The following is an 18,059-nucleotide window of genomic DNA, read 5'->3' as shown; positions in this document are numbered from 1 at the left end:
TAAGTAACTTGTATAGGGTGACACCGCTAATAAGTTGGAAAGCTGGAATTCTGATTCCATGACTTTAAAGCCTATCAGAAGGCCAGCTTTGGAGTAGAATTCACTGTGCTCTGATGATCTCACCACCGTCAGATGCAGAGATATGCTCTGTGACCTTTCATCGGAGGTTCCTTCACTTTTCTTCAGCACTCAGGCGCCGTGCCCACTTCCTCTTGAGTGAACCCATTCTGTTATGGAATGCTAATTTCCCTCTTCATCTTGAGATACTATCTGCCTTCCTATAGATTCTTCCCATACGTTCAGTTTCCACCTGCTCCCTGTGCCTGAGGGAAGCCCATCGGCAGTGATGACGTCTTGCTCCTGACCCTTCTCTCCTCCCAGGTGGATGGTGCCAGGTTCTCCATGGGTTTCTCTTCCTTTCCTTGCAAGGGAGTGGAAAGCTTCTGTCCAGACAATCTGTGGCTGAAACCATTCTTTGCTCCTGGACCTCTTCTGGGTCACCTGCGTGTTAGCAGGGTTTCAAAACCCATCACATCTGATGTCTCTGAATCTCATCTCACAGCCAGGATGGTAACAAAAAAACCCCACCTGGCACAAAGGCAATTCCTCTCTGGGACCGTGGGAGCTGTTATCGGCCGCTCCTTGGACGATCCTATTAGCATTACTTATAGCTCCCATTCCTCCTTCCCCGCCTGAAATCACAAGCGTGGGAGCGGCAGATAAAGAAACTGGCTTACATACCCCTTTCCTTTCATTGCTGATATGCTTGTCCCTTGTGGATTCCTTGCCAAATAATGGAATTGTGAAATGAGGAGAAAAGTTATCACTGGGTTGGGAGTATGGAGATCCATTGTGATGGGCTTTCCGGGGGTTACCAGTTCAGGGGATAGAGGTGGGCAGCATTTATAGGCAGAATAAAACATTTGCCAAAAAAAACAAGACAAAACCGAACAGTAACACAGTGTAGACGAGACTGGCTGACCTAAGTATAAACACCAGCTCTATTTATTTGTTGTGTGACTCAGGCAAGTTACTCTGCCCGAGTCTCCTTAAAATAGGGAAACAATAACTAGCTGACACAGCTGTTAGAAGCTTAATTACACTTCTGTGCTTTATATGCGATAGGTCCCCAGTATACATTCGTTCAGATCAGTTGGACTCAACTGAGGTTTCTTTTACTTGTCAAAACTCTGTGTTCATGGCATTTAAATCTCCATCCCAGGCATCTGGCGAAAATCTGCATATTAAACAGGGTGGCAACATAGAGCAGTAAGAATAATTTCTAGTAACAGGAATTGAACATGCTGAATGCTTCACGGTTTTGTAAAATGCTTCCCCATATGCTGTTTCATTTCATTCTTGTGGCAGCCCTGTGAGGTGAGCATAATAATTCTACATCTTGCAGATGAAGACACTAGAATACAGGGCGGTTAGAATATAGGGAGGTTATTTAACTTGCCGAGATCACAGTTGGTGATAGATTGGTCACTATTATTAGCCCACAAGACCTGGATCAGGACCTTGCCTTGAACTCAGGTCTTCTGATTTTTTTTTTTTTAATTTAAATTTTTTAGGTAGTTAATACACAGTGCAATATTGGTTTCCAGTAGAACTCAGTGATTCATCACTTATACACAACACCCAGTGTTCATCATAGCAAGTGCCCTCCTTAATCCACATCATTCATCTAGCCCATCCCCCATCCCCCTCCCTCCATCAACCCTGAGTTTGTTCAAAGAATCTCTTATGACTTATTTTCCTCTTTCCTATTTTCTTTACCCTCTTCCCATATGTTCATGTTTTCTTTCTTAAATTCCACACCTGAGTGAAATCATATGGTATTTATCTTTCTCTGATTCACTTATTTCACTTAGTATAATACACTCTAGCTCCATCCATGTCATTGTAAATGGTAAGATTTCATTCTTTTTGATGGCTGAGTAATATTCCGTTATCTGTATCCATATCTATATCTATACCTACATCTGTATCTCTATCTATATCTATTTATACACACACATACCACATCTTCTTTATCCATTCATCTGTCAGTGGACATTTAGGCTCTCTCCATAGTTCGGCTGTTATTGATAATGCTGCTATAAACATTGGGGTGCATGTACCTCTTTGAATCTGTATTTTTGTATCCTTTGCGTAAATACCTAGTAATGCAATTGCTGGATCATAGGGTAATTCTATTTTTAACATTTCGAGAAACCTTCACACTGTTCTCCGGAGTGGCTGCACCAGTTTGTATTCCCACCCACAATGTAAGAGGGTTCCCCTTTCTCCTCATCCTCGCCAACACCTGTTGGTTCCTGTGTTGTTAATTTTAGCCATGCTGATGGGCATGAAACAGAATCCCATCATCGGGGAAATACAAATCAGGTTTTCTGATTTTAAACTCTGTTCTGGATTTCCTTCCCTGAACATAGAATCCTTTGCTGGGCTTATAGAAATTAACCCGTGTTACTCTTCTCTGTATCTTCTGGTTTAGGGCCTGGCATACAAAAGGCACCAAACAGGCATTTATTGAGTTTAAAAAGTTTTAAGCAATTACAGATAGTAAATGAATTTGTAGGAATGGAGCTTGATGGAGCCCAGGGTACTAAATAAGACAGCTTCTAAAGGAGACACCCTCCACCCACCCCAAACTTTGTAAAGGTTAATTCTGCTCCCATTTCTTAGATTATTTGTGTTTTAGACTGGAGCATTTTGAAACATCTACTATGACAACAATTATGGGAAAATGTGTCTAGTCCAGAGAATCTGTGTTTTTACAAATAAAGGAAGAGAATGCTGTGAGGATGAGATATTGCTTAGAGGAGTAGCATGTAGTAACAGCAAAGGTTTGGGGGTTTGTGGGTTTGGGGACCAGTTCTGACCCAAGCCATATAGATCTTTTTGTATTATATATTTTCATGCATCTATCCATGACTTGAAAGCAGTCAGCCCACCTCCTACACTGTGGGCCTAGCATGCCCTTAGTTTATTATCTTAGTTATTTCCTTTTTTCTTCTTGATCTTTCTGACATTTTTTTCCCTTATCTTTTCCTAGTCTCCATAGCGCCTGGCCCCTGGCCTCATCTCCCATTTGTTCCTGGGCCTGGCCCTTTGCACTGCTTCTCTGGTTCCGACTTTTGGCTTCTCTCATTGACTAGGATGAATTCTGTTTTGTTTGTTTTGTTTTCCCTGGCTGCCCTGAGCACCACACACTCTCGTGGGGATAATTCCCTTCAATTAGCCCCATTACTTCAAGTAGGAATTGACCCCATAGAATCCGTTTATTCATCACTGTACTCCTTCATTCCATCTTGGTCCATTTGGGCTGCTATAAGAAAGGACCATAGATTGACAACAGAAACGGGTTTCTCACAGTTCTGGAGCCTGGAGGTCTAAGCTTAGAGTTCCAACGCGTTCTGCTGAGGATCCTGTTCTGGGTTGCAGACAGCTGCCTTCTCTTTCTAACCTCACATGAGGTAAGGGGCAAGGGAGCGACCTCAGGCCCCTTTTATAAGGGCATGAATCCCATGCTAAGGGCTCCGTCCTCCTAATGCCATCACCCCGGGGGTTAGGATTTCAACATATACATTTTTGGTGGCGGACACAAACATTCAGTCTGTGGCACCTTCCTTCAGTCAACCGATACACCTTGAGGATTACCTGCCTGCCCGGTACACCACTGCTGGAACGTGTGAGTAGCACCTGGCCTGTGACCCCTGGAGTCCAGCATGGGGCAGCGGTTGTGAAATAGCATGACAGTTAAGGGTGTGTGGGTGGATTTGGCTTCTAAACACAGCTCTGCCCCTTGCTAGATGCATAACCCGTATTACCTTGGTCAAGATGCTTGAGCCTGTTTCTCCTTTGTAAAACGGGGATATTGCCTTCTACAATTATTGTGCCATTAAGCGAAATCGTATGTGTTAGACGCTTCGTGTGTGCCTCACACATATTCAACATTCAGTTGACATTGGCTGCTATTTTTATTAGGGAAGGACAGATAAGTAAAAACACAATTTGAATATCGGTGCTGGGACAGGAAAGGTATAGGAGGCCCTTATGCAGGGTTGAGAAGCCTTTCTGGAGGCTTCCAGATCACACCTTATGGGTGAGTATGAGTTAGTCATGTTAAGCTAATATGGAGCATTCCAAGGGGGAGGAACAGCATGTGCAAAGATCTGGATACAACCAACAAGTCGCTTAGTATGGCTAGAGAAAATTTTTGAGAATAAGTGGTGGGTGATGAGTCAGCATCAGGCTTACTTCCTTTTTCTTGACTCGCTTCCGCCAGTCCCTTTCCAAGTCATGACCTCATCTCTTTACCTTACTTTTCCTCCTTGCACAGCTGTGATTTGCTGGGGGCAAAGGATGCCCGAGAGGAAGTTGCTTCCCCTCAGTGACTTACTTACAGAATTTTGCTGATGCAGGTACCCCATGGAAAACTTGGAGCCATATTCTATTTAGAGACATTTCAGCCTTACACAGCAGATCCAGCTGCCGCCAGTTTGCCTCATAACCCATTAAGGGGATATTTGCATGGAAGTAAATGGTTTCTTCACTTTGTTCCCCAGGCAGAGTCTGTCCTGCAGAGGGGAAGTTGGGGGAGTGAGCAAGAGGTCGCTGAGGTGTGCTTCCAACTGGGCCCTGGTAGGAATGTCAGACTGGAGGACACTTTATCAAGCATTTCTGCTTTACTGTGACCCAGAAAACTGTGAACATTCCTATCCTTGACCCCTGGAATGACAGGGTGTAGGAAATTGGTGGGGCTGGTAAGAACAGAGGGATGGTGGTGTTGACACTGGGAGGGTAGGTGGGAGACTGTGAAATTGGCCTCTCTGATGTGCCATCAGTGACAAACATGTGGCAAGCCCAGCTCCATCCCTCCTTTTTGCACCCACGGCAGGCATTACTAGCTGATGGCAGCACATTTCTTTTGACCCCACATACAGCCTCTGAATCCTTCTAAACATAGTGCTTTAGGGATCCACTACTGAGTGTGTGGGGTTGGGACTACTGGTAGAACACACTAACTTCTCTCATTGCTTCTCTTTTGATATACAGAGAAAGTAAGCCTAATCAAGGTGAAGCATTTTATCCAAAGTAAATCTATAAATTAATAGCAGAGCTTAGCTTACAGTCCTGTGCTCCTGACCTAGACCCCAAAAGAATTTGCTCTCCCTAAAGGCATCATGAAGCCCAGTTAAAGAGCCTTCTTTCCAAAATATGTTGTTATTGTGCTACCCCCACTCCTGCAGTAGTTCCCCATTGTTTTTGTTTTGTTTTTTTAAAGGTCTAAACAACATAGGGACTCATTCTAAGTTTTCCACCTTCTGAGCCCAACTTCAGTCAAAATGGATTCCGGTATCATTGTTTATACCTTCTCCATTCCATTTGTCTACATTTATCCTTCAAAGCTTAGGTCAAGCCTTTTGACCTCTCTGAAACCTGCCAATTTCAATTCTATTGATCTTCTTCCCCTGAACAACTTTTAGAGTTATGGTTCAAGCCACGTTGTTTACTGGAGTTTTGGAGATTTTAATGGTGGAAAAATGACATCTGGCCAATAATCCTCTAGATCTCACTTACTCTGACCCTAGACTAGAAAAGACACAACCATACCTAAGGGCTGATCTTTTCATGCACATAGACCCTATTTTATATGCAAACAGCCTAGCTGGGGTCCCAGCAGCAGGCCAATCTGATTAAAGTTCCATCGGTTTGAGGTTGATTGAGAAGGGGTCAGTAGGTGTGCAAAAGGCTTAGAAAAGTGCCTTTTTCTCTGGAGGCCTTCATTTGTACACATTGACGCTTCTTTTCCCTTTATGTTCTTTTTTTTTCAGTCTATCTGTAAGGCAGTATCTCATTAATGAATTAGTTAATTAAATATTTATTAAACATCTTTTATTTGTCTGATACTGTTTGAAGTTCGGAATACAAAAATAGTAGAAATTCCCTTCTCTTGGGGAGCTGGTATTCAGAGAGGGGAGACAAACAAGACACAAGAAACAAATAAATAATGCTTTTCTTGTCTGGCGCATTCTAAGGGAACACGATATGTACTCAGCAAATGCTAGTTAGCTTGGCTTATTTGATACTTATTTAGACAGGTGCCTACACGGTGCACTTGGTGGATGTGTTTGCTCATTTATTCACGTACCTTTACTGAATGTTGGAATATCCAGCAAGAAGCTCTTTAATTAGATCTGTGCCTACAGTCAACCAAATGGTCTGGAAACATGGACTGTGGGATTATGGAGTCATAAAGTCGGTACCATACTTCTAAATGCAACTGTACTTAGAGTACTGTGCCCCATGATGGACGTCACATTGGTATCTAGAGACTGTCTGATGGAGGGTGACTGATTATGTGACTCATTATATCTTGGCATCATGTTACCTGAAAAAGCTTTGAAGGAACTGGAACTATTTTGGAGGATAGTCTAGGACTTTGGTTGAAAGGTAGGCAATGGTAACAATGTAAACATGCTGTAAACACTTGAAGAGCTAATATATGTGAAAATGAAAATATTGTTTTCTGTGCATCCCAGAAGATAAAATCAGGACCTGTGAAAATGCCAAGACACAGCTCTTAGTTCAGTTTAAATTGTCCCCAAACACACTATACAGTCTTTTGTGGAGGGAAGCTCCTTGACACTGGAGACGGTCAAGCAGAAGTCACAGAGTTTGTGGTGGGCATTCAAATATTAAGAAAACGTTTGTACCAGGCTATCTCCAATAGTTGTGTTAACTTTGTATCTAATACTGATTTATTTTAGGGATCATTATTCTGTTTTATGGGCTAGAAAGCATTTTTATGTAAGTTTTCTTATTCGATTTTCATAAAGGAAAGATTTGTACTATCCCCATTTTACAGATGGGCAACCAGACCTTAAGACTGTAGTCATCTCTGGACAAGCTGAAACTATGATGTATGTCTTACGACCCACAAACAGTACTCTTCCTACAAGATTTAAACATGCTTGTTGATTCATCTTATCAATCAGAAATGATAGAATCATGGTTGGCAGTTATAACACTGCCTTTTTTTTTTTTATTAAAGATAGCCATTGTTGTACTATTTTAAATTTTCTGTTCTAATGCCCTTCTTCTTCTTTTTTTTAACCATGCAGTTTTTTTTTTTAAAGATTTAATTTATTTATTAGAGAGAGAGAGAGAGAACAAAAGCAGGGAAAGCAGCAGGCAGAGGGAAAAACAGGCTCTTAACTGGAGCAAGGAGCCCAATGTGAGACTTCATCCCAGGACTCTGGAATCATGACCTGAGTCAAAGGCAGATACTTAACTGATTGAGCCACCCAGGCACCCCGAATGCCCCTGTGTTTCTTGCTGCTTTTGACTTTTCCTTCCCACATTTGGAAAGCATATGTATATACATATATATGTGTATGAGTATAACTGTTTCCTCTCTACAAGTTACCAGGCACATTAGCTGGTTGATCTAAGAGGTAGTTCCTAAGGCCAAAGGTTATGGAATTATTTACATATTGCCTAGAGAATTTCATCTTGGTGTTTCTTTCCCTGTTGTTACTCCAGTATCTTATTTATCCAATTTTAGCCCATCCCTCAAGGTCTGGCCTAAACCTTTTTTTTTTTTTTTAATTTTATTGTGTTATGTTAGTCACCATAAAATACATCATTAGTTTTTGATGCAGTGTTCCAAGAGTTATTGTTTACCTACAACACCCAGTGCTCCATGCAATACATGCCCTCCTTAATACCCCCACCAGGCTCACCCATCCCCCCACCCCCTTCCTCTCTAAAACCCTCAGTTTGTTTCTCAGAGTCCACAGTCTCTCATGGTTTGTCTCCCACTCTGATTTCCACCAATTCACTTTTCCTTTCCTTTTCCTAATGTCCTCCATGTTATTCCTTATGTTCCACAAGTAAGTGAAACCTTATGATAATTGACTCTCTCTGTTTAACTTATTTCACTCAGCATAATCTCCTCCAGTCCCATCCATGTTGATACAAAAGTTGGGTATTCATGCTTTCTGATGAAGGCATAATATTCTATTGTATATATAGACGACATCTTTTTTATCCATTCATCTGTTGGAGGGCATCTCGGCTCTTTCCACAGTCTGGTGACTGCGGCCATTGCTGCTGTGAACATTGGGGTGTATGTGGCCCTCTTTTCACTACATCTGTACCTTTGGGGTAAAATACCCAGTGGTGCAATTGGTCTGGCCTAAATCTTATCTTTTTCTAGAAACCTTCTGTAGCCTTTTCAGATCATGGAGATTTTTTTTGCCCTATTTGCCCACGTGTAGCATTTATTATGTATTCTGTTCATTTCAATTCTTGTAAATTCTATTTTAAAATTGCTTTACATATTTGTAAGTTACCTGTTTCTGCTTGGACTATGAAATCCTCAGTTGTCTGTTTTCCTCTTGCTTTGCATACCCTGAATCTCTTACCACAACGTTGGGTACCCAGGAATGTTGAATAACTAATTGATGACTTTGAAATCACCTGTGTGGGCCTCAGTCTTCTCATGGATAAAATGCTAAAACATGTTTTCCGTTTGCCCTAAAAAAGCAGAAGTAGCGTATAGCTTTGGCTCTAGGAACCAATGACCTTGAATTAGAATCTTGGCTCTGTCACTTTCTAGAAATGGGAAAGTTTCTTCACCCTCCTAAACCTTATCCATAAGGTGGGCGTTGTGATAGTATGTACCTTCAGGGGACATTGTGAAGGTTAAATCAAGGGATGAGTGAAATTCTTAAGCACAGGGTTTGGCACATCGTTAACGCACAATGAATGTTAGCAGTTATTGTAAACCCTGTTGTTATTCTTCTTACCACAGGATCTGTCAGATAAAATGACCCAAATTTGTTTAAATGATTTGGTGCTCTGACTCTAGGGATATATACTAGTAAATCAAGAGCCCTATTTTAGGTACGTATGTATACATTGGTATGCTTGTACTTATTTATTTATACCTAGCCTTGTCCTAAAAAGGATTTAAGGCAACTTGTTAAGATGCAGAGCATATAGCAAGGTAAAGTAAATTTTAAAGTTAGAAAAATGATGCTCAAGGAAAACCAGGAAAGAGAAAATCCAAACTTAGAAATGAGGCTCGCATATAAAATACATGCGGAGAAGTATTTTACCCCTGATGGAAGTGGGCTACAAATCTGGTTTAAGTTTCTGAGGAGCAAAGAGCAAAACAAAATCAGTTATCCAATTTACAGGGCACAGGAGGCAAGAACAGTCAAGCTGCTTACGAAAAGTGTTAGGATTTTTCCAGGCGGCGTTGGAGAAGATGCTCTTATGGCTCAGTGGGTGGCCGTGCGGTGTAATGGACAATATCCTTGTAGTGGTCTTAAAATACGCTCGCAAATTTTTTGAGACTCCATTCTTTCAGAGGGCGGTGCTAATTCTCCTACTCTTAAGTGTGAGACTTCTGACATAAGGACACAGAAGGCATCCTGGTCTTCTTGCTCGCTCTCTCTCTCTCTCTCTCTGTCTCTGGGATGCTCACTCCAGGGGGAACCAGGTGCCATGCTGTGAGGACACTTGAGCAGCTGTGCATACAGAGAAGTCCTTGTGCTGAGGGGCTGGGGCCTCTTGCCAACAGCCTTGTGAGTGAGCCACCTTGGAATCAGACCCCTCAGCTGCTGTGAGGCCTTCTTGTGTTTGCAGCTCTGCCTGCTGTCTTGACTACAGTCCTAGAGACCCTGAGCCAGAGCCGCCCAGCACAGCTGCTTCAGGATTCCCAACCCTCAGACCCTGGTGAGATAATACGTGTGTGCTGTTTCAAGCTGCTGAATTTGGGGGCTATTTTGTTACACAGCAGTAGATAACTGAGGTAACTCTCAACATCTCCTGCAGAGATCCCAGTAAGGAGTCTCAGGCCACTGGCCTCCTTGAATCACCTGCACATCTATTAACCAATCATAGTGACCAGGGGACTATAGGTTCTGATTAGACAAGGCCTGTCCCTGAGCTAGAGGGTGCTCTCACTCCCTCACAAACCACACAATCAATCCCATGAAAGAATGGGATCTCAGGGGAAACTTGGAGCTTTGTTACCAATGGCTGACAAATAGAAGACTTCCACAGGTGGGTGTGAGGTCAATAGGAAGTAGATGAAAAGAAGGTCCTTCTAAGCCAAGGGACTAGCTTGAGCAATGACACGGAAGTGGTAAAGTATCTGGCTAGTTCAGCAACTGCCAGGTGGCATGTATTTACACACAGAGACATTCAATATGCAAAAATCTTTGTGTCCCTTAACTCAGGTTGAGACCTGTACCCCTTCAGTCAAGGAAGGAAGCATACATTGGCAGTGATAAGTTATGCAGATAATATTTCCAGAGGCACACAGAGCCCAACCACAAGAGACACTGAGCTCCCCTGGGAAACCTGTCTGAAAGCCAATGGGCCAGGAGGAGGAGGAAGAGGACAGGAAGAAAGAAGGAGAATGAGGTCTGGCAGGTTTGCTTGCAGCTGGAACAAGGCTGAATGAGGCAACGATTTTCCCTGAGGCTGTTCTGTCAGGACCAAAGTGGCTTGGGCTGGCTGTGGCAGCCTGGGCAGTCAGCTCTGAGGCACATGATGACAGAGTGTGGACCTGATAGGAATTTGTGTCGCTCTCTGAAGGGTGGTGGCTTTGGTGATTACCATGGCAGCTGGGAGTGAGGAATTGGTTGGCACAGTCTAAAGGCTATGGTGCCTAGGAGAGAGTACTGGGCAAAAAATAGGGCTCCTGTGCTGGGCACCTCACATCTGGTGACCATGTGGGCCAGTCATCTTGAAGATGGTCATTTGTGAGAAGACAGCAGGGCAGCCCCAGAAGGACGACTCCTGACTCTGCGTCTGGATATGAGGAGTCATAGAAAGTGTGTTTGGATAAGTATCCGGGTGGCATACCTCTCAGGGGCAGTGCACAGCGTCCCCAGAGGGAGGGCATGGGCATTCAGTGGGGAAGTTCCAGTTCGGGTAAGTCACCGACCTGTTCTGACCTTGTTAGGAGAGATGGAAGAAGCTTTCACCATGACATTGACTATACACAGAGAGCTGGGAGGAGAGATGATCTGGTTATACCACATCATTTGAAAAATGAGAAAAAAATTAAACCTAAGTTGGGTTATATATATTTTTTCTGATTACAGTAAAAGATATTAACAAAGTTGGGGTTTTGCGCTTAATCTTATAATTCTGCTTTCCTTGATTTGGAAATCACTTTCCTTACTAAGGGATCAGGCAGTACGGACCAGCCAAGTTAATTTGTACTTCCTGAACTACAGGAAGTGATCGAAGAAAAATGAAAGGGAAAAGAGTTAGAAAAATACATGGGCTCTAAGATTTTCTTAGAGAGGCACAAGGTGGGGCATGTCTAGCTCAGAAGAGGCAGCTAATTCACTCAACTAGTGAGAGGCTGTGTGATCCAGGAAAGGAACACTGGATACCAGTTTCCCAAGTATTTTTCATGAACAAAAAATCCTAAAAAAAATTCTCTACTCTTTGTGAAACATGTTCAATCTCTGGAAGATTTACAGGGAACATGAGTTTGTTAGAGGCTCTGAGAAGTCCTGCAGCAAACAAAGCTAACTATTAAATTAACTATTTAATCAAGTGTTTATTAAAACACATTTGAATCTCCTTTTGCTTTTTATTTTTATTGCCCAGTATGCAGAAAGTACTTTAAAAAACGCTACGACAGATAGGTTGTATGACTTTGGGAATTTCTCTTAGACTTAGCCTTTCCCTATAAAATTACATGATTAGGTTAAATGTGTTCTCTCATTCCCTCTGAGCTCCTCTGATTCTAATTATTGCACATTAGTGATGTGATTAAAACAAGCAGCCGGGAGGCAGGGTGAGCTTCTCTTAGTTATCTCCTGCCTGGGTCACTGCACTAGTCTCCACCCTGGTCTGCCACTTCCAATATTGTCCTCCCTAAACCACTCCCTCCACTGCTGCAGAGACACCTTCTAAAATGCAAATAAGATCAGGGCACATCTCTGTCCCCAAATCTTCAGTGTTTCCACCCAAGCTCTAAGGCAGAAACTCCTTAAGAATGTGTGAGACCAGAACGCCTTTGCTAAATATCTCACTAGGCACCAAATACACAGCGAAATCTACCATTTTTTAGGTTAGAAACGATACTTAGTGTTTAAAAGAAATAGAGGGCATCAGAAAGAAAAGTTTTCCTAGGCTAGATGGGGAACATGCAGTCCGTAGACCTCATGGCAGCTTGTTAGATGCACAGGACTCAGGCCCTCACTCAGACCTTCTGAATCACAATTTGCATTTTATTTATTTATTTATTTATTTTAAGATTTTACTTATTTATTTGACAGAGATCACAAGTAGGCAGAGAGGCAGGCAGAGAGAGATGGAGAAGCAGGCTCCCGGCTGAGCAGAGAGCCCGATGTGGGACTCAATCCCAGGACCCTGGGATCATGACCTGAGCGGAAGGCAGAGGCTTTAACCCACTGAGCCACCCAGGCGCTCACAATTTGCATTTTAACAAGATGATTTGTGCCCGCAATACAGTATCTTAGTCCAAGTCCCTGAGCAAACCACAGTGAGGCCTCAGGAGCCAGGATAAAGGCACGGGCTTGCAATTTGGGCCTGGTTTTGAGTCCAAACTGTGTTGTGCCCTTGGGTAAGTTCCGTGGCACCTCCAAGCCTCCGTTTCCTCATCTGTGAAATGGGAGATAAAAGTACTAGTACTTGTACCTATCACTACTTATCACTAATTTATTGTAAAGATGAAGTGATACAACATTAGAGATAGTCTTTATCAGTGCGTTGGCATACAAACCTTAATACAAGCTAGCCTAGGGTGCCTGGGTGGCTCAGTCGTTAAGCGTCTGCCTTTGGCTCCAGTCATAGTCCCAGCATCCTGGGATCGAGCCCCACATCGGGCTCCCTGCTTGGTGGGAAGCCTGCTTCTCCCTCTCCTGCTTCCCCTGCTTGTATTCCCTCTCTCACTCCCTCCCTCTCTCTCTCTCTCTCTCTAATAAATTAAAAAAAAAAATACAAGCTAGACTAATATAGTGGGGAAACTCTTGTTACTCATAGAGGGTCTCTAGCCTGCAGCATCATGGTATAGGGGTAAGAACATAGTAGGGGTGAGATGAGGATGGGGAACAGGGGTAGGATTCATGATCCTGTCCAGGGAGTTAGGGAGCCTGGACAGTGGGCTCCGCCCCAGAAGTTGCTGGGCTTACCCAGGGCTCGCCCTCATGGAGCCCACAGCCAGTGGTGTCAGGAACATGGTCCGCAGTGACCTAAGTGCCACTGAAAATAGACCTGGCCATTCTCTGTCCTTGTTTGGCCCCAGGCTAGCTGCAGCAGAGCCCTGGTCCCAGCTGATCCTTCTCCCTGGAGAATTCAAAAAAGTCTCATTTTCCCTGTTCCTCAAGGTATTATTTTGTCCGCTTAGAAGGGGGAAAAACACCCATCAGCTGTTTTCAATGGAAAATATCTTTTTCTTTTTCCCATAAAGGACCATATTTTTTCAGGGCTTTCTGGGTCACTGAAACCTCAACGTATGTCTCTTTATCCCAGGCTCTTGTGTGACCCCTTCATTTGCAGAGCAATCTCTCTGGTTTACACAGGGCTTGGCAGCCTCCGGGATGATTTTTCTAATAAAGACATCTTTCTCTCCCAGCCTGGCAGAGCTGGAGGCCCTCCTTGGTAAGGCTCGAGGCTTGACTAGAATTGGAGAGTGAGGTAAATGCAGGGATGAGGTAATTGTCCGGTCTCCCCTCTCCAGCCTCAGCTGCCACCCTCCACATAACCTGCATCATTTTTTTTTTTTAACGATTTTGTTCATTTATTTGACAGACAGAGATCACAAGTAGGCAGAGAGGCAGGCAAAGAGAGAGGAGGAAGCAGGCTCCCCGCCAAGCAGAGAGCCCGACACGGGGCTAGATCCCAGGACCCTGGGACCATGACCCAAGCTGAAGGCAGAGGCCCTAACCCACTGAGCCACCCAGGCACCCTGTTTTGTTTTGTTTTTTTTTAAGATTTTATTCATTTGTTTGACAGAGCAACCTGCATCTTTGAGAAAGTTCTGTGAGTGCTCTGAAAGCAATTTTGATACGATAATTCAAAATACTGGTGTGAGAAGGCTTCAAAGAACCTGCTGACTCATTTCTGTAATTGTAATGAACTTTAAGCGGTAGTATTTGTATAGGAAAGCTTTGTTGGAATTTTCCGGCAAATAGTTTCCGGAGAGGAGGAACTTCACCTGTCAGATGAAAATGGTGCTTGGGTACCATCTGACTCTGGTGGTGGCAAGAAACAGCTCTCTGAGAAACAACCATTTGTCTGGGAGAAGAGCCACCCCCAGGCCAGAGGAATAGAATTCTGTTTTTAAGGGAAGCCATCTTTCAAATTATCATCTGAGGAAATCCTGTGGAAGACTTGTGATCAGTTAACACTAGCTACATGTTTCTGTTCTCATAGAACAGAAGAGCAGCGAGAATGGGATTCAGAGATGGATCTGAGACACGGTGACCTCTTGGAAATGGGGAGGCAGTGACTGTTCACTTTACTGACGTGGAAAACACAAGGTATGTGAGTGTCCCGCGTAGCGTCTGCCCAGATGTGTTTCTGTTCTTCTCTTCCTTTTTAATGTTTTTCTTAATTTTCTTAAATCTCTGGTTGGTCGTTTGTTTATAAATGCTAAGGAGACAAAGTTCTTATTTCTGTAATTTTAGCTGTGAGATTTGAGAACAAAGGCTGACTCTTTTAGGCCTTGGTTTCTCCATCTGTAAAATGATTTGTTTCGGTCCAATGATTATAAAGCTTCTTCCGATGCCAAAGTCTGATTGCCAAAGACACTACGTTATTTGATGAGGACAGCAACAAGTGGGCAATTACCAATTAGCTGGCCGCTGAAGCAGAGTGTGAAGTAGAAGATAGGGTAGCTGAGATTTTAAGACCCGTGACTTTTTTAAAACCACGTGAGCCACGTTGCACTTTTGTCTAGGGTGTGTGGGTGTGTGGGTGCACGTTGTGCACGCGCGTGTGCACTGGGAGACACTAGTGAAAAGCCCACATGGAATTAGGGATAGTTATGCGGCATTATAGGGCAGGAAGGAAGAGTACCTGCCGTAATGCCATTATTCCTGTGGGCACATCTCATGCCCAAGGGCACACATTGCTAATCAACCATTTCACTCACTTCCGTGCTTCCGGGAGCCGTTCACAAAGCTGTGATGCCATCGGTTTGTCTCTCCTAGCGGAAGGCAGAAAACCCAGATCACTGCCCTATCAGGAACATTCTCTATCCTTTGAGATACTGAAGCTTCTTTTCATTTGAATATGCTTTCATTTATTCACTTGACTCATATTTTTAAAGCTCCTACCATGTGCCAAGCACAGTTCTTGGTAAAGGTTATAAACAATGAAAAAAGCAGACAGGAAGTCCCTATCCTCATGGGCCTATCATTCGAGTGGGAGTAGAGGAAGAGAGATAGACAATAAACAAGTAAATAAATAAAATATACAGTGTGGTAGGTGTTGGGCAGTGCTATAAAGAAACCAAAACAGGGTTAGGCTATGGACTCTGAAAAACAATCTGAGGTTTTGAAGAGGCGGCAGGTGGGAGGTTGGGGGACCCTGGTGGTGGGTATTATGGAGGGCACGTATTGCAGGGAGCACTGGGTGTGGTGCATAAACAATGAATTCTGCTACACTGAAAAGAAATTAAATTAAAAGAAAGAAAGAAAGAAACCAAAGCAGGGCGCTCCAGGGTGGCTTGGTCAGATAAGTGGCTGCCTTTGGCTCAGGTCATGATCTCAGGGTCCTGGGATTGAGCCCCTCACTGGGCTCCCTGCTCAGCGGGGGTTCTACTTTTCCGTCTCCCTCTGCCTCTGTCCCCCGCTCATGCTCTTTCTCTCTCTCGAATCAATAAATGAAATCTTAAAAAAGTGGAGGGGGGGTGTGCCTGGGTGGCTCAGTCAGTTGAGCGTCTTCCTTCAGTTCAGGTCATGATCCCAGGGTCCTGGGATTAAGCCCCGCATGGATCTCCCTGCTCAGCAGAGAGCCTGCTTCCCTCTCTCCCTCTGCCCTTCACCCTGCTTATAAGCATGTGCCCTCAATCTCTCTCTCTCTGTCAGATAAATAAATAAAATCTTAAAAAAAAAAAAAAAAAGGAACAAAGGACTCGTAATGTCTTAAAAAAAAAAGGAAAAAACAAGCAAAAAAAGGGTAAATGGAGTAAATGTGTATGGGTTGGGATTAGACTACAGTTTTTTTGTTTTGTTTTGTTTTTAAGATTTTATTGATTTAGGAGAGAGAAAGCACAAGCTGGGGGGGGGGGGTGAGGGGAGGGCAAAGGCAGAGGCAGAGGGACAAAGGTGGGTCTCAATCCCAGGACCCTGAGATCAAGATCTAAGCCGAAGGCAGAAGTTTAACCGACTGACTCACCCTGGCGCCCCAGACTACAGTTTTAAATAAGATTGTCATCAAAGTCTTCATGGAGGGGATATTTGAGGGAAGCCCTAAAGGGGCTTTCAACAGAGAGGCTGGTGAGCATGAGAGGTTATCCAAGGCCATGTAATGTTGAGGTTGCACTGAGAAGCAAAAATTGTCTTAATGTGGAAATAGTCACTGATGAATGACTGCTTGTAAAATTAGCCCCACTCAAGCATTCCTCTCTGCTTAGCAATTGCTTCTGACCCATCTTGTCAATATTTTTGTTGGCAAGTTGCTGCTGATAATTAATATATATAAACATCAAATAATATAAGCAAGAGTAATTCAGAGTAGTTGTAAAGTAAAATTACCAATTATAGTAAAGATGATGATTTTATGAAGCTGTTGAGAGTTGTGTTGGAAAATTGCTTGATGATAAGCAAATAGGATCTGAGTTTTTACAGTTTACATCTGAAGAAGAGAGAATCCCTGAGGATTAAATGGGACTAGCTTTTTCAAAGAACATGTTTAATTGAAGGACTGTGAAAGGACTTTGGGACAATGTTTATTATTCTAAAGCATTTTTGAAAACATGACCCCATTAATGAACACCTGTGAACATCAAACAAAGAAAAAGAGGTTGCATCTTGCTTTGTAATGTTTTTGAAAAAGTGTGCACCGAACCCCACCATATCTGATTTATTCTTTGTTGCTTTTTAGAACTATCATGGACTTACAGCAATATCCTAAATGAGCTAGAAATAACTTACTTTAAATATTTTGGTTTTATTTTTCAGTGGAAGTCCCAATAGTACCTCTTCTACCGTTTAGCATGTGACATTTGAGGATTTGTTTTGAGTGGATTCGCTTTAAACTGGCTGATTTCCATCATTACCAGTAAAATTCCCCTGACGAGGCAAGTTAAGTTTGGATGGATGAAGGAACTCACTCAAGGTCACATGGCTAGAAGGTGCCAGAGACTAGGCAATGCTTTTTTCCTGTGCTTCCCAAAGGAGATCAAGGTCATATTCAAGTAATCCTCTAGCTGATTTATGGTTTTGAACCCACATGGGAAATCAGGGCTTCTCGACAATTCATTGTAAAACCAGCTAGTGACTTTTTTTTTTGAAAGAGTTTTTTTTTTTTCCCCCCTTTTAATACAAATTTATTGGCACCTAGAAAAAAGTAAGTGTGGACATGATTCTGATTTAGAAGACATTGCTCATAGCTTATGGCAGTCTTGAAGAAGGAATTGTGGCTCACGAGGCCTGAGGAGGAGGATGAAATGAACATCTGTGGAATGTTAGAGTGATGCCTTCTTCCCTTAGTGTATAGATGCTATAAGACCTACAATTTTGAGTAGGAAACAGAGTACATACTGCACTAAATAATGGACAAGCAATTTTAGGAGCCGTATTTTTCCTTTTACTCTTGGGGGCTCTTAGAGAAGAAATAGATACTTTCTTGAGTTTCCAGCCTCTTTACTCTGGAAATACCTTGCATCTCCTCATTTGACCCCAGAGCTTGAGATCCCTGGTGTTTTGAGGAGAGCTAGGGGATTTTTGAATTTGCATATCGCTTAAGTCTAGGTGAGGAGATACTCAATTGCTGTTCAGTTCTAAATATAGATTTATAGATGGATGGGTTTGCGTTTCCACAAA

The sequence above is a fragment of the Martes martes genome, assembly GCF_963455335.1.
Source record: "Martes martes genome assembly, chromosome: 5".
In the NCBI taxonomy this organism is placed as follows: Eukaryota; Metazoa; Chordata; class Mammalia; order Carnivora; family Mustelidae; genus Martes; species Martes martes.
Note: the sequence above shows the minus strand (reverse complement) of the source record.